We start from the raw sequence: 22,904 nt of genomic DNA, 5'->3' as shown, positions 1-22,904 counted from the left end.
ACATGCACTTAGTTTTCTGGGATCTTACTGGGTCTTTGGAACTGTATCAAAAAGGTATTTTTTCCCTGAAGTTTCAGAGGGGCTTCTTTTTCCTGCAGGATCCTGAAGAGTGTGATTGCATGCATTCCTGCATGCATTTCGGAGAGGCACCATTGAGAAGTATCTGCTAGACCATGTTGGCTTTCCCTGAGGAGGAGGTGGTAAAAGCTTGCTCTTTGGCAGAGCCCTGCGGGTGGTGCTGTGGTCCCGGCTTCAGCTGTCAGGGCTGGAGACTACCCTGCTACAGGCTTTGCTGGCACCACTGCACTCGTCAAGAGCATGGGAAGGTGCAAACCCTCAGTGAGGAAACTGGGCCAACAGAAGACTTAAGCATAGATGCAACTTTAGCCTTTATTCCTGTACCAGTAAAACAGAGCTTCAGCACAGCCCTCATCTAGGGAAGCTGAGAGAGGACCTTGTGGTTGTGGTACAGGACTGGGATTGCACCTAATGCCGTTAATGGGAAGCCTGAAGCCCCTTTAGAGCTGTGTTTTTCTGCGTTTGTGGACATCTCCAGTATGTTGGAGGACAGAGATGGAGAGTGGCATTCTTGCTCCAGTGTAATTTCCCTGTGGGTATCCAGTCTTTCTTGCTGCCTTTAGAGCCAGGTTTTTATTGCCCTCTCCTGATGTGGAATACAGCTGGCTCTCTTCTTAGAGCAGCTTTCATGTATTAGAAGTCTGTTACCATGTTTCCTCACAGTCTTCATTTTGGAGGAAAGAACACTCCCCACCTTAAATGTTGTGTGTTGCTTTTGTAGGCCCCCTGTATGCCCTTCCCTCCCTTCCTGAGAGAGAAAAAGGGGAACCAGGTGTGCTGAAGGTTAGTGTGCTTCAGATATGCTGCAAAGAGATACTTGCGCCTATGGTGGTTGAAATAACAGAGCTGCTAGAGCTCAAGTTATTACAGGGGAGGAGCAGTGAAGACTAAGCCAAAACTTGCATTAACATTTTGTTTGTCTGGGCAAGTTCTCAAAAGCTTTATTAGAATTATTTTATTAAACTACTTTTTTTGCTCAGGGTTGCATCTGAAAGGACAAATACCCAGTGAGAGAAGACTTCTCTCTCGCAGTCCAAGCACATGATGAGATACTAAGACTTTATCAAGCTTCCAGGCTGTTGTCTCTTCCATAGATGTTTTGATGGGCTTTCAGTAGGTGTCTGAGGTTTCAAATGTTTCTCCCTGGGAAGGGTCATATCATAGCCCTTTTCTGTTTCTTTTGCTCGGCAACTGCTTGCACCTTTCAGCATTGTCCATCCAGTCCCCAGTGAACATGGGAGGCTGTTTACATGCTACCATCCTGCAGTCCTGGGATCATGGCCAAAGCATGCTCTGCCTTCAGCTGCTGAGGTTGGTACAGGTGGCATAAGTTATAGGAGCTCCAAGGATCCTCTAAAATGTGCCATAGCTGCAGAGTCAGACCTGTAGCCAGCTCCCTCCTACTCTGCACRCTCCTTTTGACTGTGCTGGATGGACTTGGGCTGACATGCCCAGGCTTCAGAGTTGGGGGCTGAACCATTTCCAAGATTTGCCTTCCCCCTAGGGCAGTCTCTTGTAAATGTGCCCACCAACAGGAGGCAGCCTCTTGCAGGGTGATCTATCTGCATAGCATTTCATTCTCCTGGGTGTGAAGAAAGATTGTGGGTTTCATTGGGGAGGGTATACTGGGTMGGGATGAGAAAGAAGAGGAGCCTGTTTCCAGCAGTTCCTGCCCACAAGCAAGGCCTGAGTAATCCCAGGTATGACCAAAAGCAGGTGTGACTTGCACTTTCTTCTCCATCTGCCATTACCCCATCAGAGGCAAGCAGGCTGTTGTTCCACTTTGCTCCCTTTAGGAATTTTAATGTTGTGTTTGTTGGAGACTTGCCAACGGTTGGTCCTGTATTGGGATTCGACAGACTTGGATTCAGATCCCTGCTGTGTGACAAACTGTACGTGTGACCTTGATCATGTTATTGCTTGCTCTTTCCTGCTTGTACGGTTGGGATAATATCACTTCGCTCACAAGAAGCTGGAGAGGATATGGAGTGCTCAGTTATTGCAGAAAGCACTGTGATTGTCCTGTGGCACCCTGTCCTTCAGTCACATCCAGACAGAGCAAAAAATGAGCCAAATTTTATTAAACAAATGCATCTCATCTGCTGTTTGGTGGCAGGGCACACCATCCTGCTGCAGCATGATGCATCAGGCTTGTTCCGCTAAATTCCAGCGATGCCAGTGCAAAATCAAAGGATGTGGGAACAAGCCAAAGTGCTAACACTAGCTTTTCTGCAATGGTGTGTCTGAGCGTGATGAGAGCGTGACACTCAGGCAAACCAGCCTGCTGCAGAATGCTGAGGAAGTTAAGTCTGCATCCTGTGCACAAAAGCCAATGGTGCTTTTACAGTACATGAACATCAAATATGTTGTTATTGTAGACACGGGTGCAGAGAAATGCTGCCACGTGTTGTGGTCTTGATGGTTTGTCTGACTTACGCAGTTGATGTCAGAACTGTAACCTTGTTAAAGTGGCAACTTCTAACTCTAAAGATCTATTCCCTGCTCTATTGTCTGCTCCCTTCACCAGCAAACCTGAATTGTCACTCTTCTGTGCCTTGCATGCATTTTGGGCACAGTGGGTACGCAACAGCAAAGGTGTCATTTCAGTTGCAGCTGCTCAGTCAATGTTATGATGATAACCATGACTACGTAAGCGAAGATACCACAGGGTAACAGTCTTAACTGCATGTGAACAAGCTGCCGCCGTGGGAAGATAGCACCTTGTCCCCATTATGTACTTACTCTGGATTCCGCTTGCTTCAAAGGGCTGCGTAGGTAGTCTCAGGCTTTATCTTTTCCTTTAGGACAGCTGAGATGTTCTGAGATCATCCTGTCCGTGGCAGGGAGAGTCAGGAGACATTGCAGAGATTTTCAGTTCCTAGGTTTGAATTTGCAGCACTGCAAAGTTTGTCATCTAAATATCCAGGGCCAACAGGCATGACAAGAAATGGAGGCACAGCAAAGGGAAGAGCCTTGGCAGAGTCATGGAAAAAGCGTAAATGCTCTTAATAGCAGTTCTGGTAACCTAGCTCTGCTTTTTTGTCCCTTCACCTGTTCTGGTCCTCTTTTAAATTGTGTGCTCATATAGCCATCCCAGCTGTCACCTGGGAGGATGATAATGCCTTCGAAGCAGGAAGTAATTGTTATTCCTTTTCTCTTTACAATGGGAGAATGTGACCAGAGAAAGGCTGCACTTGGAGAGCCTTGGTCTGGAGATATGACATGAGGGCAATTTTCACAGTTTGCATCACTGGCACGGCCGCTGCTAAATGTTCCAGGATGCAGATATACACAAATAGGACAGACATGGAGGAGGAAGGGACTGGTGACGAAACCACTGTATGCAGTTAATCTATAGAAGGAAGGACTCTTGAGAAAGGGTGGGTTAAAATGAAGCTAAGATTTTTAGAAGAGATGGCTTGTGCTGCCATTCCTTCTCTGCCTCTAAGAAATGATGAAAAGAGGTGTGGAGCTAAGTGTCTCACAAAGTGCAAGTCATATATAGGATGCAGACTCTAGGCACCTCTCATGCTTAACCTGTGTGTTTTAGAGAGTGAATGGAGCCCTTTCTCTGATGTGGATGGCCTTGTGGTGGGCCTCGACTTCATAGGGAATAGGGGAGCAATAACAGCACAGCTCTCTGAGGAGCCTTATTCTTTTTTCTTCTTTTATTTTTGTAAACACCAATTGCACAGTTAGGTATCAGCTATACCCAGCAGTGTATGGGAAGGATGACCCTGTTTTTAGTGGGATGTCTTGAGCAATTCTTATATGGGAGATCTTGATTGCCAGTTTATGGTAGCTGCTGTCTATAGTTTTTGCTCCTCACCTGCCTCCTCTTCCTTTGTTGACAGTTTTTGTCTGCTCTGTGTTGTATATAAGCTGTAGCATGGACACTCGGGGGCACACTATTTTCAGGTTGATGGCATAGTGCTTACTGCAGTGGAGTCCTCACCTGGCAGCTGAGTTCCTCCTTCAAGCAGTGCTGGTAGATGAGAGGCAGCTTCTGTTGAAATCCTCACTGCTTGAAATATTTGTCCAAGACTGTCTAGAACATCAGCACAACTGCTTGGATTGTTACAAAATTTCCTGCCCGGTGTTTGGCTTATGATTAATTAGTGAAGTTTGCATAGTGCTTTGATGTTCCAGCTCCAAATACAGAGTAAGCAATTGCAACTCTGTTGACCTCAGTGGAGTCATCCCACTCACTCCAGCTGAGTAGAAGTTGGCCCACCTAGTGATACATAGTATTTGTATTCTGTGTAACAAGAGTCCAGTCATTGATTTAAGCCTTCCAGGGACTGGAGGCTCTTAAGCTGATAAATCTTTCCTTCTTTTCCACACTGCTCTGCCACTCATCTGGGAGTGACCTTCTCACTATCCCTKTTGACTTTGAGCTTGCTGTTTCTCTGGACTCCTCTAAGCCTCTGTCCTGAGCCACTGTCCTGAGCCTTTGCCCTTCGTGGTGTGTTTGTATTACCATAATGCTTAGAAGCCTTTGTCACAGTCTGCTCCATCTCTTTAAGCTTTCACGACTTTTTTTCCCGTGCCAGTATCTTGTTGTGCAACCTTCCCCCTGCAACTGTTGTTGGCTTGCATGGATAAATTTCTTTCTATTCTAGATAATTTGGAGTAAGTTCATCACAGAGAAATGCTGCTCTGTAAAGCAGTTTTGGCTTGTGTTCTCCTTGATGTGATTTTGCTACCGATGGGGCTTGCTGGAGTGGGATGAATGCTGCTAGTAGCTGGCAGGATTTGTGCTCTCTTGGCTCAAAAATAGCAGATTAAGATCATACTTTGCTCAAACAAGGCCTCTTCATTTAATGTATATGGGCAGGGGGCACTCAGGCTGCAAGTAGTTTTTGTACTTTAATTTCCAGGTCAGCGAGTTTTTTGTCTTGTTTGTAATAGCAGACAGTAGCCCTTTTTCTAGCAAATTCTTCTTCTGCTTCAGCAGCATGCAAACACACACATGGTTGAAGCAGATACTGACTTTCACAATAAACTCCACAGCACATGCCATAAGCCCAGCAAATATATCTATTCTGCTTCAAGGATTGATTATGTGCCCTATTAACCATCATTAAAGCCAGGAGTATGGAGATAGTGGGTTATTCATCCATTTCGACTTTTCCATCCATCATTACTTATGTGGAAAAAAAGAGGCATACATACTTTGAGAGAACTGTCTTGGAGCAGGTGGTCTTCGTAAAGTGTAAAATCTGGATAATTAAGTGTCCCTTTGTTACTGAGTAGGGCCAGGATCAAGGCCAGGGTAAGAGATGAGTCACGAGCACAAAAATGAAAAGATGAACTTGACCAGATGATTGCACAATAGTCTGTCCTTGGTGTCCTGCTCACAAAATAACCACTTGAAATCCCCAATCTTTGCAATGGTAAGACTCTAGGTTGGTGCTTCATAGCATCCTCCTCTGCTCAGGCTGAGTCAGGAAAAGCAAGACCTGCCTGGGAGGCACCATGGAGGGTGTGCACATTCCTGAGCACCCCTGTAAGAGGTACCTCATCTCTGAAGAAATGTGTCTGGGCACTTGCCATTAGATCTCAAGCATCCTTCCCAGATACCAGCGTAACTCCCACCAGTGGGCATGACAGTCCTCACTCTCCAGATCAGAGCTGCCACCTTTCTGGAGGCAGCGGGCAGAACAGCGAAGACAAGTACAGCGCAGGAGGGACAGGGGAACGGAAGAAAACCTACTTCAGCGATATGGCTGGTTAGCCAAGTGGGGGTTGACAAGTCTTTCTTTGGGCAAGCCCCTTTTTCCTTCCTCTTCTAATCTGACGGTGCCTTCCTCTACCAAAGCTCTGCTTGAGCRTTTCAGCCCTGGAGCATATTGACACCCAGCTTTGCCTGACCTCCAGTAACCGTGATGTTTGTGCTGTGGGTCCCTGCAGAATTCCCTCCGTCCTGATCCTCTTGGACTTTGTTCCTAGAACAAAATCCTGCTTGCGCTTCTCAGAATTAACACGCATTAAGCTTAACTCAGAACTGCCATTTCCTGGGAAGTTCTGACACTGTAAAGCTTGTTTGTTTTTTTTTAATCACAATAAAATAATTTATATTTACATCTCCTATGAGGCCACTGTGTTCCAGATTCTGATTTTGGAAATGTTTTGCTCTGGGGTTTCTGAATTTTCATTTTGAATTTTGTCCACTTTAATTTTTTTTTACTTAGGCTTACTGCTGACTTTCTAAGTAAAGAGTAGTAGCAGGTGACAGTATGTATATTATATAAGAGAATACAGTAGTTATCTTTTTTTAAAGTCACTAAGAAGAGCTGCTACTTCATATGAACTGAACCATCTTATCTTTTCTAGAACAAGAAGTCCCTTGTTTATAATGTAATGAAAGTCTAATGGTGTCATTACAACACCCAAAAACATCTTCATCTAGAAAAGCAGATAACATTCTGTTCTGTAGTAAGTAGCAATTCATCTTAATGAGTGAAAAAATAATAAAATATTTAATTTCTCATGTCACATTAGGGCAAACTAGTAATGATGCATATAGAATAAAAACCTTTAAAATATATGCAATGTTGAAGTTCTGAAATAGATTCAGAACTGCCGGAAACAAGGCTGTTAAAAATAGCTTTGTCAGGAACTTTTATCAAAATCAGTGCTTTTTCCAAAACAAAAAAAAATCTACTCTTAAAGGAAGCTGCTCTTTTAAGAATGTTTAAGAATGTCTTCCATTAAGAGGTTTTCATGGTGCTTTTCTACCAGCTGTCATCCTGCCCCAGCGAAGGCACTGTTTGCCATGTTCCTTTGTGCTTTACTTGGGACTTGGACCTTCCTCACTAGGACTTAACACAAGTCTCCATAGTGAAAGGCTTAAGAACTCCCTCACTGCGGGAACTGCCCCTCTCCGACTCCCGTACTCCCTTCGTACTGCTTGTAGCACATCACGTCAGATGTGAAATAATTCTCCTTATCCTGAGACAGGAGGACAGTTTTCAAGYGGCTGCAGTCTTCCTTGCCCCTCGCACGGGGAAAGGACAGGGTGCTCTCACTGTTGGGCCCGTGCATCCCCCTGCTCCCTCCACGCTGCGGAAATGGCACGCAGTCGTGCCTGGTCCTCTTTTCCAAGATGCCGCCTAGACAAGCAATACCAATGTGTTCCAAAGCATCCAGGGGCAGAGCAGAGGAGATGCCGCACATGCCTGGGAGGCTGCAGAATTAACAGAGCCAAGGTTTCCTTTCCCATCATGCCTCGCCTTGTGATTTGACACTTAGTGGCTGGGCCGTTGCCGCTGTTGTAGAGGAAAGTGTTTGTGGTTACCTTTCAGCAGTCATCACTGCAGACATTGCGAGGAGGCTACAGTTTGAGGAACCAAATTCCAGTGTGGCTTAAATCACAGGTGAAGACTTTATCAGTCTTAAATTAAATCCACATGGCTATTACTCCATGTAGTTAAGAGAAAGTGAACTGATACTGTAGGAGCAGTTTGCTTGTTTGGTTTAACTGAACATGTTCAGTTTGCAAATAGCATCCAAAGTGGAAGAGCAGATCTGGGGTGTGACATGGCAAAAGACCAYGGTGGCAGTGGAGTTTATGGGTAGGGTTTCTTTCGTTGGAGTCCACGCGCAATCCAGGCATTGGTAATCTTAAAATGTAAAGTATCCCAACAGAGGAGCATCAGACAGCAGTATGCTGCCTAGACTGGCCTGCTGTTAGCAAAGCACAGCTGCCACGTTCATCCCACTACGCTGATTTCAAGACTTTATTTTCCTTTTTCTTAATGGCATCAGTGAAAAAACTCTTAGTTAAGAATGAATTCTGAGCTCTCCAGGAGTCAGAAATAAAGGTGCCAGCAGCTTTGCTGCAAATGCAGAGACAAAGCCATGACAAGAGCAGAAGAGAAAGGAAAGGTGAGTGGCAGTTTTTGAGTTAGCGTAGAGCAATCAGATTGCATGAGCTGACTTATGCCATGCAACCTTAAAGCCATTGTCACTGCAGGGATCTGGGAGCAGTGCATGAGTGAAGTTAGGGTATGAGGGCAGTTGCTGGTACCATGCCACTGAAATAGCACTGGGGGAGATCTCATGGGTGTGCTCATCTGAATTTTATTTCCACAAGTCAACAGATGTCCCCACTTGCTCCAGTTCACAGAGGTAGGTTGAGGTTTGGAAAACAGAAGAATTCATTATTCCCTAGGCTGAGATCTGGCTTTAATTACATTCAAACCAAGTCTTTACAAAGATRTAAAAATGTCTTTGCTCTTTCTTAAACTGCATTTTGTATGCTATTTCTTCCCCTTATCTGGATTTATCTTGAAAGTAAATGTTTCAAAGTTCAGGCAAAAGTTTAATCTGGGAGGCAGTGTAGCTAAGTGTACAGCACTAGAGCCTGTGATATCTCCAGGGAAACCCAAATGTAATGAAGTCAACAGGAATTTTGCCTGTGAGCAGGGAATCGGTGATTGGTTAGCCAGGGAGTCTGAGGAGAACTGGTTCACGTTAAGAAAGGGACAGTCCCCTGGTTTGTGGCATCAGGGAAAGCTTGGTGGATTTATCTGGCCATTCTGAAGGGGTTCATGGGTTGCGTTTTAAAGCTTATAGAGTCTACTTATAGGCTATGTGCTTTTGAGTAGGGCATAGGTCTTAGGCCTAAGGGAGGCTCTGTCCTTCTGTCACCACGTGCTGACCCATAGAAGGTGCAGGGTTGAAAGCCAAACAGTCGGTGATCAGGAAAGCCCACCAACAAGGGAAGGAGGCCGGGGCAGAATGGGATCTGGGGAGCTTCTGTGGGAGTTTAAGAGCTATATCATTTTAAAACCAGGAAGCAGAAGTGCTACTGGCACCTGCAGTCTTTGTGGAGGAACCCTAAGGAAGTGCCAAGGGAACAGAAGTGACTGCTGGCACCAGCTCTGAGCCTTGTGCAGTCTCGGTGAGCAAGGACACAGGTATTGTGCAAGGCGTTGGCAGGTGGGAGTTGAGGAGGAAAAGAGCTGAGGACCAAGGAGGCTGCTGGAGGTGGCAGAATAGCTTTGACAGCAGCATGAACATGCAGTGGAGAAGTGTCAGGGCCAATGAGGTTGTAGGACAGTTTCAAGGAGATAGTCCTGCTGCAGATAGGGAGGTTGAAAACCAAGCTACAGGACTTTGCTAGGAACGCTGTGTACGGCTCTGTCGGAAAAAGGCACTCCTGCAGGAGCAGGTGCAGAACAGGGCTAGGAGGATGAGTAAGGACTGGAAAGCTTGGCATATGAGTGAGAACTGAAAGAGATTGGTTTGTTTTGCCTAGCAAAACAAAGCCTGGGAGAGGAATGTGATGTCTCTCTGTAAACACTTCATTGMAGAGTAAATACCAGAGGGGAAGAAAAGTTCTTTATAATAAAGATCAATGCTGGCACAAGGACAAATTGGTACAAATTTGCTATTAATAAACTTAGCCTGGAAATTAGATTTTCAACCACTAGAGGAGTGAGATTCTGGAGCAGCCTCTCAAAGGGAGAAATGGAAACCAAAGGAGCTTGATGAGCCTGCAGTAGCAAAGGGAGAGTAAAATTCTCTCTCTGTCATGGTCTCATGTTTTATGCATGTTGATGGTATAGACAGCCTGACCCAATAGTCTAGGCAGAAGTACAAGTTGCAGGAGCCAGAATCAGCAGTCAGTAGCCGTAATTAAGAATCAATGGCCAAGTTATGAGTTGACTGCAGGAGACAAAGGGGGAGTTTCTGGATAGCTGCACTGAGCAGATATCCAGCTTTGGCTGTGTCTTAGTGTTTAAGGACAGAGATGTCACCAAATTGATTAAGGTTAGAGTCTTTTCGCAACACTTGTTAAAACCAAAACTTGCACAGCATGACCTGTAAGTCTTCACCCCCCACTTCCCAGTTGCTCCCAGTTTCTGCTCCATTCTGGCACAAACCTACATTGTGGCTCTAGCAGCATGGCTTAGTCTCTGTGCCCCTACTTCCTTGTTCATAAAAGATGATATATTTAATGACACATTTTGAGAATACCTCCAATTTTRCTGGAAACTTCGCAAAAGAGCCTTTTGGCATGAAATTGTAGAAGGAAGGTTAGCAAAGTTGGCAGAGCTGCCTTTGTCAGAGGAGACACTTAGGACCTTTTTTCAAACTGGCTTGTTAGTTTTTGCTTGGGAGTGCTGTGCGTGGAGATTTTTGGATTAAGAGAAAGTGAAGTCATTGGTTGAAAGTGTTTTGAACCTGCTTCGTTATACCAGATCAGAGCTCAGGAATGCTCACCTATAGGACAGGCTGAACTATGCAGGCTAGAAAATAGGAGGAAAATGCAAACAGATGAGCCAAAAACCACTCAGCTAAAACAAAAACTTCAGCCTTAATGGTGGTATGCAGAAATGTGTTCCTGGGAATGGCAGTTGTTTGGAATTGGGATAAAGAATGCAAGAAGAAAGCAATAAATAGAAGATGTATCTGGAGAAAAACAGGAATGAAAGAAGGGACAGTAGAGCATATAGAGCAAGTATTTTTCGGCTCCTGGTGACACTTGAGCATGCAGGGCAAAGAGACAATTTATTCCCCATTCCTTCTGGCTGCAGATCTGGAGAGCATCAGAAATGCATGAGAGAGCTGGAGGGCACTATTGCCCATCTGAAAAAAACCCCCTGCTTCTCTCTCAAATTTTGCCAGAATATCTATGATGTAGGTCTGCTTAGTTTGCATTTCTGTGGATCATTTTTTCTCTTACTTATTTGTTTCCCAACCTGATCCTGGCTTGGCAGTAAAACCAAGCAGAGCATTGGAAAGTTGCCATTACTGGATGGAGTCAATGCTTTGGAAGTATAAAGTGAATATAAAAAATGCAGTTCCCCAGAGGAGGCTCTTTCTGATGATGTGAGAAGTCAGAGGTCTTGCTGAAATTTCCAGTCTCTCTTGCCTCCAGCTTATTAAAACATATTGTCCTTGCATTTTCAAATGGTCTTGGGACCAGCAGGGAATTTTGGTAGGATGGAGAAGGGAAGTCATGAGAGAGTGACACCAGTGTGGTCTAACAGTTGCCAAGGATGAACAAACCTGGCCTTCCTGCGCATCCCAACTTGACACCTCTTGTTCTTATGCAGAATCTTGAGCTCTTAGCTTACTTCTTTTCAGGGTCTTTAGACAACTTCATCTTCTTATGCTCAAGTTTTCTGTCTTATGCACGTGCTTATTTGTGAGCCTTGTTTTTACATTCTTCTTTTGTTGCATGGAAATGGTGTGATTAAAGCCAGGCCTCAGGGGTGCATGACCTGCAGTTGCTATTGACTTTGGGGAATGTTCCTCCCCATTTGACCTGACAGGTTGAGAGAGACAGGAGTGAATCCTGGTCTTATCTGCTATAAGCAAAGACAAAAAGTTGCTCAAAACTATATTCTAATGTAGCCTGTCTAGAAATTGGAGCAACTACCCTTACCTTTCCCGGCAGCATCTTCCAGCATTAGAAAAAAAGTATTTGATGATTAGAAAAAGTTACAGAAAGATTGGCACAATAAGCAAAAACTGTTTCATCAGCTGAAGATTATCAACTGTAAATGATCTGAATTTGTTAATGGAATAATTTCACACCATTACCTCACTCTTCTGAGTATTTGGGGTGTTAAATATTCCAGATACCGTTGTGATAAGTCTGTGCAAGTTTATCTGTTTTCCAGAAGTTAAAAGCTGTGGTTGGATTCTGCTAGACCTAGGTCTGCAGTCTGCAGGAAACAGGAATTTCCTTTCCCTCTTCTTTTTGTGCAGTGTCTGGAAAATGGAGTAAGAGACTTTTCCTTAAAGCCAAAAATTTTGTCCCGACTTGGTCAAACAATGCCTGTTCAGGTATAACGAGAATATCTCTGATCCAAGCTGTCTTCGGATGTTTGCCCGAGCACCAAAGAGTCATTTGGAAGAAGCCTGCCTTACATGCTGAGTAGCTCAAAGTCTTCTCTCTTGGTGAACAGAAGAGACGGATCCAACAAATGCTGCTCACTGAGAAGATGAAAGCCTTAAGAAACCGTAACTAAAATGAATGTCTCTTCTGAGAACTTCCATAAATTCTCTTGCAATTTCTGTCAATTTAGCATAGGAGATAGTCTGCAAAGGAGATGGTCAAAACAAAATGCTCTATTTCTTTCCATTCATTTTTCTTCCTTCCTTTGCCACTCCATTCTGTCTTCTTTCCCTCACGACTTAAGCAAAAGCAAATAAGGTGCTTGATAAGATGTGTTGTACTGTTTTAAGTCATTTCCTTTCTAACTGTATTAGTTAGCGTAAGAAAATTCTGTGCAATGAGGAGCTATTCTTTTTCGTATACGTTCCAGCAAAACAGCAATAACAAAGACAATAGGCTCAGTTCTAATTTGCTTTCCCTTTTTGCTGCTGCTTACTCCAAATGAGGAAGGTGGGTATTTGCATCAATTTGGGTGGATGTAAATAGCGAGTGAAAGGATACTGAAAAGTGAAGTAATTGTAARTTTGTGGATTTTGCCCCAGTTATTTGCTCGGTTTTGAAACTCTCATTTCTGTAAGGTATTTGAGCTTAGAACAGTGGGTCCTCAAGAGTCAGTGTATTCCTGTAAATCATTTTCAGAATCTGTCTCAGATATGGATTTTCCAAAATGGCAGTGCCCTCAAATAATGCCCACTTTGGGAAATGCTTGCTGGGTCTTTTACCCTGTGTCATAGCTGCGTCTTCTGTCTGCTGCTTGTGTGAGCTGGCTGCAGAATCATCTTTAGCCTGAGTTACACAACCATAAGGGCTGCTCTGGTACTTTGGGAGCCTGTAAAACCAAACAGTGGGTGCCAAATACCACCCCCAATTGGGCAGCATATGTCTGTGGAGCAACCCAGGCAGACTTCTGCAATAAAAAAGAAAGTTGAATGGTATTCGCTAGTTAGCAAAGATGGCTGGGCTGAAAGAAGCTTGGAGGCTTTTTTTCTGTCATCAGGGGATGGTTTCTCACCCACAAGCGCAGTAGTGCTTGTCCTGACAGTGTGACACACTCAGCACCTCCCTCAAGCTGAGCTTCAGTCTTTCCACCTACCTGTGCCATTGGTGAGGGTCACTGTACAGAGGATCCTATGAAACCTGTTCAGCTCCTGTTGCATTAGCTTTAGTCTGGCAATAGGTCGTGAGGGGTGGAGTATGTGAATCCCAAAGAGCACGCACATAAACTCGGGTTGAAGAAACTGGTTGAGTTTGGAGTCTTTTGCACAAGATGCACTGAAAAGTCCAGGACAGAATTACCCTGGAATCTGAATGCCCCTATTCATAATGTCAAGATTTTCCAGTAAAAGGGTAAACTCCCTGCACTGCATAATGAAAGGCTGAATTCCTGTCTTTATCCTAGGAGTTACATTCCCCACTTGCAGCTCACTTAGGACCTAAGAATGACTCCTGAATTAAAAGACATCCAGTCTCCTGTCCTATCCTATTCTCCTAGCAGCCCTCCTGTCTCCACAATTAGCTCAGCAGCTGGGGTCTTTCTTTGTGCCGGTGCAGCATGTTCACTTGTGCTGAGTTGGTTTCCTGCTGCTGTGGAGGAAAAGGTTAAGGACTAAAAGGAGCCCTGCCATCAACCRTAAGGCATGAAGAGCCCGGTGCCACTCCTGCCTTGCAGATTTCTGACATCTGATTGCCTGGAGCTTGCAGCCTTCCCTGAAAGACAAGCCAGCTATGAAGGGTTTATAAATACCCTTCCACATGCTGGCAGAGGGGGAGTGCAGCAATCCCTATAGCTTGGTTCAGATTAAAGTGACATGAGCCTATTCTTGAACTCTGTCAATCATATCTAGTGCCACAGCTTCATGTGTTGCACCAGTCTGACTAGAAATATCTGAGGAGGCAAATCTTGCTCATTTGGGATGTGGAGGGCCACATTCAGAGGTGTTYGGTTGATGCTTGCAGTCTCATCTGCGAGGATGCAACAGACTGAAAGAGGAGGAGGGTGGAATTAGAGGCTGGATTAATAAAATGAGCAAGGCAGACAGCAGGCAATGGAGATTATCCTTGCCTTTCCATTTTCGTGGCTAGGTAYAGTCTTCTAGAGTCTTGTCTGTAATACAGGGCTCAGTATCTGATTGCCAGGTGAGGGCTCCAGCTAGATACCACCTTGTACATCTGTCCAGAGTTGTTCAGAGACTGGCTATTGCTCAGGCGTTTTCCTTAGCTTGCCTCACTGTTCCCTGCAGCCTCCTGCTCTTCACAGCCCAGTACTTTTCCTTCYTTCTTGAGGCGCAGCTGGAGTGTTGCTGCAGTCACATTTGCAGCCTATAAGAAACTCTTTTGAGGGATGTCTTAGAACATCATCTAGTAAAAGTTAAGTTTAGCTGCAAATATCATGGCATATCACACTGATATTTGTGTGAGGTGCTTTTCTTATAACCTGTTACCATGAAGGTGTAGTGCTTCTCGTTTTAACCACTTTTCYTAAGTGCTTATAGCTTGACCACGCTTGAGCTGTTCAAATTGACACCTGTTTGAAATATCTGAAATACAGCCATGCAGACTGACTTGTTGCACACCCTTGGTCTACACCACCCATATTTTTCCACCTTAAATCCTAATGCTGCTAATGGGAGGGGTAGTGTGACTCAATCTAAGTGACTCATGAGCTGCCTGTTGCCTGGCCAGCTGTGATAGGATCTCTGCAAAGCGGATTTGGAGGATCTCTTGCTCTGATCATACTGGCTCCTGTGGGCACTTGCATCCAAAATCCTGTCTCTGCTGGCAAACATCTTATTTGAAGGTTTGGAGTGTGTTGCTGACATCCTGCCCATGGGCTTTCCAGCGTCTTTRACAAGAGGGTCTCCAAAAGCTGTGTTTATGATGCAGCATGCTGTGGTATAGGTTTGGAAGCATCAAGTAGCCTGGGATTTTTTTCCTTCTCTTTGAAATGACAGCCACAAAAACAATGACCAAGTTATTTGAAAAGATTTCATTTCTTGAGTCTGCGTAGCTGTCTGCTGGGTTCTGCTGCTCCTCTGTGCTGAGCCCGGTCCACGCTGGTGGCTGAATGAGCTCTGTGGAGTATTTAAGTGACTGGGTCAGTAACTGGGGGAGACCGTTATCATAAGGCCTGTGACAAATGGCCCTTTCACTTGGCTGGTGAGGGCTGCCAAATGTTGTGCTTGCCCTTCGTGCTGGCATCATTCAGGCTCCGGGCATATGCTAGAGTTTTAAGTCAGGGGCACATCATCTTCCGAGAGCCCACAGGACAGCTCGAGCCCAGGTCTTGTTTGCACTAATGCTTCCCTACATCTCTCTGCCAGAATAAAGGTGTCTCAAAGTGGGCATGAATTAACTTGTCACCTATTTCACTGCCAGAGTAGCAGAAAGGCGCTGTGACGTAAGGGCAAACCAAACTGATCAGTGCTGATGAGCATGATGATAATGATGAGGCCACAACAGCGTGCTGACAAAATAGGGAGGTATTAACTTTGTGTTGCTTTAATCCAAATTCTAGCATAGTTTGTTCCCATGAAGTATAAGCAAGCAACCAAGCAGTAAAGAATTGTGCTAAAGATTCATTTTCACTATTATAGTTAATTGTAGAGCTCTTTGAACTGTGAATATATTCCCTTTCCTATTGTTTCCCCTTCTTTTTAACTAAGTATATGTGAAATCACTGGCTTCCCAAGATAACTGTATCAGCACAAGGTCATTTTTGTTTTGTCGCATTGTTCCATGTGTTTTAAAAGAAAACAAATTCAGCTTCTTTCTTGTGTGTCTGAAAGATGAGATTTAAATATAGTCCTCACTGGATTAACTTCTTTTGACAAAGGAGAGTCAGGCCAACACTGATAGCCTTTGAAAACTAAAATCCTTATTTTTCATATATGCAAAAAAGAGAAGGTTTTGTGTAGATTTGAAGACACAAGAAATGGAAAAATAACAGTCCTTAAAAATACTGAGTGAGAAAATCATTCTTCACTGAAGAATTGAAAGCTTTTGATTTGGTTAAAAAGGCCATTCTTTACAACAAAGATCTATGGTTTGGGTTTTTTTCAGAKTTTTTTTGTTTTTTTTACTTGAGTTGATTCCTCATTATTGCTAATTTGTGGCTCAAACAGTGCATTATGCAYCACAGCTGCAATGTGGTTGTTGCAGCTTAGGTGATTCAGAGCTCTGCTAATCAGTATGGAATATCTGTGTTGCACAGCCTGGTTCAGACTTGCAGCAGCCATTAATGTTCATTAGATAGCTGAGATGAGATCTTTATTCTTCATGATCTAATAAGAGATACGGAAAAGGAGAGAGATTGTGTAAAATACTAATATGCTCAAGTACAGCTTTTTAAATAACAAGAATTGCACAAGGTACGCGGTGATCCAGTTTACAGCGGAGCATGAAAACAGGCTGTTCTGAAAACTTTGGGAAAGGAAAAGTCTCTGTAGAAGAAGGTAAATGCTTATCAGGATGTATGACAAAGTTACCAAATTCACTCTCGTAGCTGTGGAGTGACAAATYAAGCAATCGTTTCTTTTCTTTGAACAATGGCACTGGGTTTTAACCACCAAGCCTGTTTTGCTTAGAAAGGGTAGTCCCAGGTTTCAAATAATATCGCAGGCATCTGTGACAAAATGAGGAACCTCTGAACTTCTTACTTCCTGTCGTCTTGGTTCAAAATAAATACTATGGCCCCATAAACTTGGGCAGGCTTGCTCTTGTGGTCTGTAAGTGAGCAGTGCTGTCACTTAGTACCAAAATTTATATAGTCCTCATTTGGTTTGGTGTTGTTTTGTTCCCGATAATTAAAGGATGCTCTGAGGTGTAAAATAAGGAGGATGTTGCATCGCTTTTCTTTCCAGAAAAGCATCTCTTCGTGCTATGGACTCAGGCTAGTCTTCATGCCYRGAAGCATACTAGCAAAACTTCCCCAGTGAGAGATCCTACTGGGGCCTGAACCCCTCCTGCCTTTCTTGTTTTCTTATGGACCAGCACCTGCTCTCAGCATTGCTGTCTCCTCTGAGGCATCTTTAGATGGGCAGTCTGCAGAACTGGCTTGGCATCATGGTGGTACATTGGAGCTTTGAGCATTAGAGCTATGTCTGCAGGGTGTGRATTAAACAGGGAAACAAGGAAAGCTAAGCACCCGAGGGATGCAGACTTGCATCCCTTCTCATAGAAATGGGAAAAACTTCTCATATCTTTTTTGGACCTTGATCAACCTTCATAATAGCAGACAGCAGAGATGCTCTGCTGTCTCAGGAAGCTGTGTCATGTACAAAAGCCCTTGTGGTGGCCATAAATATACAGCATTTAGCGATGCCACAGTACTAAAGAGGCTATCTGTACCTGTCAGTGAACAGCATGGCTGTTCCTGTAAGCAGGAGGCCACAGCTTCTGAGCAGGAGGAGTCAGTTCTGCTCGTGAAACTGCCAAGTACAGTTTTTTCTCTTAGGATTTGGTCAGACCCAGCAGGGCCTGAATTCAGGGTAATGGAAAGGGAAAGTTGGGAGGTCTGGTTCCAAAACCAGCATGCCTCCTTCTGCACAGCACATCAGCAGCTTCTCACCTTTGGGGTGGCAACAGTTCTTGGCTCCTACTGAGTTCCTGCAAGGTCAGGAGCCGCTGCCTTACCCAAGAGCAAGTGTTTCACTTTTTCCTYTTTGAGGAAGAACCAAGAAGAGAATGTCCTGGCTTTCAGGAKGGGGCAGTGGCCCTTGTCCATCTTATACAGCAAATTGCAAAACAAGTCCCCAGTCGGGGGGTTTATGAGCTCTACAAAATGCAGAAGCAGGCTGTGAACAAGAAGCTGTTGCAAACGGGCTCAGCTGCCATGCGGAAAAGAGCAGGAAGGGGGTTAAAAATATTTTTTTAGCTGACAGGGCAAGTAGATCAAGCCCTTTGCCTCTGATCTTCAAGGGACAACAGAAGAAGTTTGGTGGAGACATAGACTAAGCCTAGGAACCTGAGAAATGCTGGATCATTCAGCAGAGGAATCTGGGCACTCAGAAATGAGAGTGTGCGAGTGAGATCCAGGTGGGATGTATCTTTCTCTCACTGTTGACTCTTGAAGACGCTCCTGTTCTGAGAATTTCAGTTAGGTGTCTGCGTTTAGCTGTAATGAATATGGGCAGCAAAGGCTGCCAGGGAATTGCTGTTCTGCTTATTGGTCTTGTGCCAAATTAGTAAAAAAGTCCAGCTGTGTTGGTTAGTGAATCAGTCTTTCCTGAAAGAAGACATTCCCAAAGAGAGAGATTAGCTACTTTTTGCTTTCTTTAAACTGGTTTCAATGATGTAAATGAAGCCAAAGTTGTGCACAGGCCTGGGCAGAGTCCTCTGCCGGCTGTGAGTTTCACTCAAGGTAGCTCACTTCTGTGCTTTGAGAGCACGGTGTGATCTGTGTAGTGTGTTGCACCCCAGGGTAGCAGCGTACGGCCTGCAGTGCTGGGAGCAGAAAAATGACTCTAGTCCTTCTTTTATGCCTTTTCTGTTCTGATGGCCCCAACAGGCACAGTGGACCTTGAGGTGCTGACCTAATAAAACACGATGCTAAGGCTGAGCTCTGGCTGGTGGAGTTGCTGAGACTGCTGCTAACATGATGCATGGTGGGTATGCAGCTCCTACCCCACAGCCTGCCCTCTGAGTTAGGGCTTCTAGAAGGGGACTCCTAGGAGGACCCTAAAAATAAGGGRATGTTAAGTAGGGGAAGAGTTGGGGTTGCCCAAGGCTCTCCAATTCCCTTATGCTGGTACGCCAGAGGAGTCGACTTTGGCTTTTGTCTCCTGCTTTCTTCTTTGTCTGTGTTTATAATGGCTTTAGTAAACATGTTTCCCTCAGAGTTTTTTCCCRTTAATATGATGACCAAGTAAAGAGATGTGGATAAAATGCAGCCGTTCCTTCCACAGTTCCGTCTCTGTGCACAGAAGAACTCAAGACAAGAATCAAGCATGACAGACCCCACAAATACTGGTGCCACAGTACGATTTCAGTTGAACAGCAGATATTGGTTGATTTGACTGGCTGAGGGGCAAGGGATTAGCTACAAGTGGTAAAAACCAATCTGATCAAAAGCTAATTGTGTTCCAAAAAAGCTTTAAGAGTTAATTTGTATTGTAATATATGTGATTGGAGAGAAAACTCTTTAGTTTTTAACAAATTCTGTGTGTGTACAGGTGTGAAATGAAAATGTAATGCTCATTTGAKGATGGAGTTTATATATTTAAGCTGTAATTGTCAAGCAGTCCTAGGTAGCTGATAAACAGTGGTGTAAATCTCATGAGCAAAAGTTAAGAAACCGTAGCTCTCAAGACTGCAGAGCCACACCTGAGCAGGACAGATCAGTGTGCGACAAGCTGAGAAAATGGCTCTTTTAGCTTTAGCCTGGCTTTTCAGGATTGGTTAGTGAGTAGTCCTTAAAGAATCTTTTTCTTCTTGGAAGTTATATGTTTCAAGTTAAAATACTTATTTCAGTTAATATTAAGTCATTTTAAATGAATGAAGGACTGCAGCTGTCTGCTGAAAGCTGAAAGTGCAGCTAGAGCAGAAGTAAACAACCACATCTCCTAGCTAAAGGCTATGTACTGGAGGCTCAATAAGCTCCCACTAAACCCACCTTTTCTCATAAAGGGCATTTTCTTCCCTGACTTCTCCTTCCTGAAAGTGTGGATAAATAGGAGACCATGCAGCACATCTCAAAGCTCATCGGATTCTGTTACTCAGAGAAAGAGACTGTCTCCAAAAAAAAAGAAGGGCAAAAGCTCTTCAGTTTCCTCAAAGAGGTTTTCCATTATAACAGCATAGATTACACCACCTCTTCATTGACTACTTGCATACAGCAAAACCTGAATTCCCTCTGCACAGAAAGGAACATAACAGAGCATCACAGCTTATTTAGTCAAGCTTCAAAAACCCTTCAGAGATGATTTGATGGCTTCTTTCCATGGAGTTGAAGTTAGTTGCCTTTCTCCTGGATGAACGGTTCAGGAGCTGATCTAGGAAAAGTTATCCACAAGGACTGTTTTTAACTCTGGACGACAGCACAGAATCCCCTGATTTCTGTCAGCAGTGTTTCATTGCTGGGGACCTCTATGGCCTATAACTAAGTCTTGATGGATGAGGGGAAAGGGAAGATGCTTTGCGACTCCACGTTGACTCTGAGCAAGGATGAAACTAGCCCTTCAAGTCTTATGGAGTGACTGCGCTGCAAGTAAGGCCAAAATTGTTCACATTCATATCATGGGCAACATGTCAGCCAGCTAACCTGACCCAAGCAGTGGTTGCTTGCTAAACCAAAGCTGTTTCCAGAGCCTCAKAGGTGAGGGTTATTGTTTTTTGTTAAGCCTTTGGGACAGATTTGCTTGTTTTGTGTCAGACAAGAGAGATTAAGTGAGAACCAAATGACTGACCGTTTCTCACGGTGTTTTTGTTGTGTAGATGAATGTTTCTGGTAGATAGGATTAACTCTGAGTGGAGTACTATTGCTTTTGTTCATATGTAGCTAGAAGAGCATATAGGTTTCTTCAAGGATGCTGGTGTTGTCCCAGATACCCAGCCCCAACTCACCTTTCTGCAAAGTATTGTATATTGAGCCATATACTGAAATCAGTCTGAAACTAAAGCCAGCACAAAATAAGAGCTGGTTATTAAGCAGTGCGTCATGGAGAGAATGTGTRGCAACAGTTTCTCAGAACTCGTATTGGCTTAAGTGGTATCAAAGAGGAATTCAGCCTGTGGTTGTAACCTGTGCCAGGGGTTTCCAGACTTGTGTTGCTCTAATGCACAGGCAGCGGCAGTAGCAACTGGGGGTATAAGAAGATATCAGTACTGGAGGCGAGGGCATATTACTAGATAGTGACCACTAGAAATGTGCTGTTTCATGGCACATGAAAAGATGTGTCTCTAGTTTCCTCTTTGCACCCTCTGGTCATGTCCTTTCCTAATCCTTAAGCTAGATCCACCTATCACATCCATCCCCAGTGGGGAGTCAGACTTTTYGTTTATTGCTTTAGTAAAAAACTCTTGAAAACCAGATCTATCAGAATGCTAGCAGATTGGCTCAGTTTTAAACAGTTCTCCATTTGTATAATATAGAATGGAGCCGAAAAGGTTMGGAAAGAAATGTGATTGTGTAGGTGGTCAATCTGTGATAATACATTCCTTAGTGACTTCATGCTGTTTCTGTAACTCAAAGGGATCTATCATTGAAAAAGTTTTAATGATTAAAGTTTTTATTTTATTTGATATTGTATTATTGCATAGATTGCATATGAGTGTAGCCTACCATTTGTAAACCACTTAAGGAAGCTACAAGATCATCAGGGAGGCTGTTCTCACTGCTTGTAGGCTGCTGTCCACACCCAAGACTATACACTGGTTTGGCCTTAAAGAATTTTGGTTAAATAGTGTCCTGGTCTATAGCAATACTTTCATTTTACAGATGGGAAAAGCCCATTTTCAAATGCAGCTGTTTACTCTGATACTTGTTCTATTCATATGTGCTTCTTCTTTTGCAGCCTAACTAATTGCAGATCTAGTGTGTCAGAACTCATCTGGACAAGGCCCTGAACAACATAATCTGACTTGTAGGTTAGCCCTGCTTGGAGCTAACTTGACAGACTAAATGAACCACAGAGGTCCCTTCCAACCTAAATTATAGTATTAATCTAACTGACATACTGAATTGCTGGGGTGCTGGTTATAGCACCCACTTCTTAGAGGCTGGTCGTGTAGTGAGAAGGCTGAGAGCCTTCTTCGAGCAGCTGACAACTGTATACCTTTACCTTTGAGTCTGAATCCTCTCCATGGTAGCTGTCAGGGAACAGACATGTTCTCTGCTCTTTGCTGTGTTCTTCAGGGTCTGTCTTTGGGAATTCTTATGCATGAACAACAAAATAGGTGAGAGAAGGCTGGGGAAAACAGAAGAGTCAAAGTCCCAGCACAAGGCAGGCCTTCAAAAGAACCTTTTCCTTCCTTTTCCTTATTTCTGCCTAATGGATTTTTTTTTTTTTTTTGGTTTTTACTTTCCTTTGAAGTCTTGGACACTGTCAGATGTGGATAAGGAATTGGCTGGATCAGAGCACAGATCCCATTAGGCAATTTTTTTTTTAAGTTAGCCCGATTTTCATGGTTAGTTCTCAACACACCAAGCACCTAGACWTCTTTAAGATCAAACCACTAATTTGTCCAGTGAGATTACAAAAATAGTCTCTCTCTACCTCTTTCCACCCTTCTCCAAGACCAGAAAATATGGTTCTTTGATCATAATCATTTCATGCTCTGTCCTAGGAAGAACAAGATTTCTGGGAATAGCTTGTGCCTCTGAAAAGAATTGGCCTCGGGCAAGAGGTGTAGGCCATAKCAGTTTGGGTGGGAACCAGAAGTGTTCCCACACTGAGATTTTGCGAAGACCCTGGTTCCTGGGCAGAGGGGTTGAGGGGCCTGACTTCAGCTTGCTGGAGGAATCTCACACAGTCAGGGCTGAGAGGTATTTTGTCCACTTTGGCTTTGCACAGGACAGTTCAGTGGAGGTGCCAGGAGGGAGCAGTTTGACCAAATACATAATCAAATGCTGAAAGCAACATTTTCTTTTTGGGCAGCAAGAGACATCTGGTTTTAGGAGCTAAACAGCTTTTCATTAAATTCAGTTGTTCACCTGACCCTTCTCCATTCTTATTTTTCTCCTCTGGATTCCATCTTGGAGCATTCTGCCCAAAAAGGGAGACCTAGTGGATCTTTCTGCCTCTTTCCCTGATCATCTTTTCCCTCCCCCTTCCTTTTGCCTTGTCTTGGACTCTCTCAGGGGTGGCAGGGGCTCATCCTCAGGGGCCAGGCTGCATTGTGATCAGTGCCATGCTCCTAAGAGGAATAAGGAGAGAGGCAGAAAAAGGCTGGGAATGTCCCCAGTTCCTATGGC

The 22,904-nt window shown here is 44.1% G+C and overlaps 2 protein-coding genes across 3 annotated transcripts in view; both read left to right on the top strand.

Moving 5' to 3' along the window:
* MAPKAPK3 (mitogen-activated protein kinase-activated protein kinase 3) overlaps positions 1–22,904 on the top strand; it is a 131,625-nt gene that overhangs the window by 1,718 nt on the left and 107,003 nt on the right. Inside the window, exons 2-3 of the mRNA XM_026055077.1 lie at positions 99–1,389; positions 18,501–18,597. The gene's annotated coding sequence lies outside the window, so the exon portion shown is untranslated. The remainder of the gene's footprint in view (positions 1–98; positions 1,390–18,500; positions 18,598–22,904) is intronic.
* Positions 1–22,904, top strand: part of HEMK1 (HemK methyltransferase family member 1) — a 105,499-nt gene that overhangs the window by 33,689 nt on the left and 48,906 nt on the right. The gene's annotated exons all lie outside the window — the stretch shown is intronic.

Source organism: Apteryx rowi, unplaced genomic scaffold (genome assembly GCF_003343035.1).
Source record: "Apteryx rowi isolate R43461 unplaced genomic scaffold, aptRow1 scaffold_98, whole genome shotgun sequence".
NCBI classification, from domain to species: Eukaryota; Metazoa; Chordata; class Aves; order Apterygiformes; family Apterygidae; genus Apteryx; species Apteryx rowi.
This window is presented reverse-complemented; position numbering and strand designations above follow the sequence as displayed.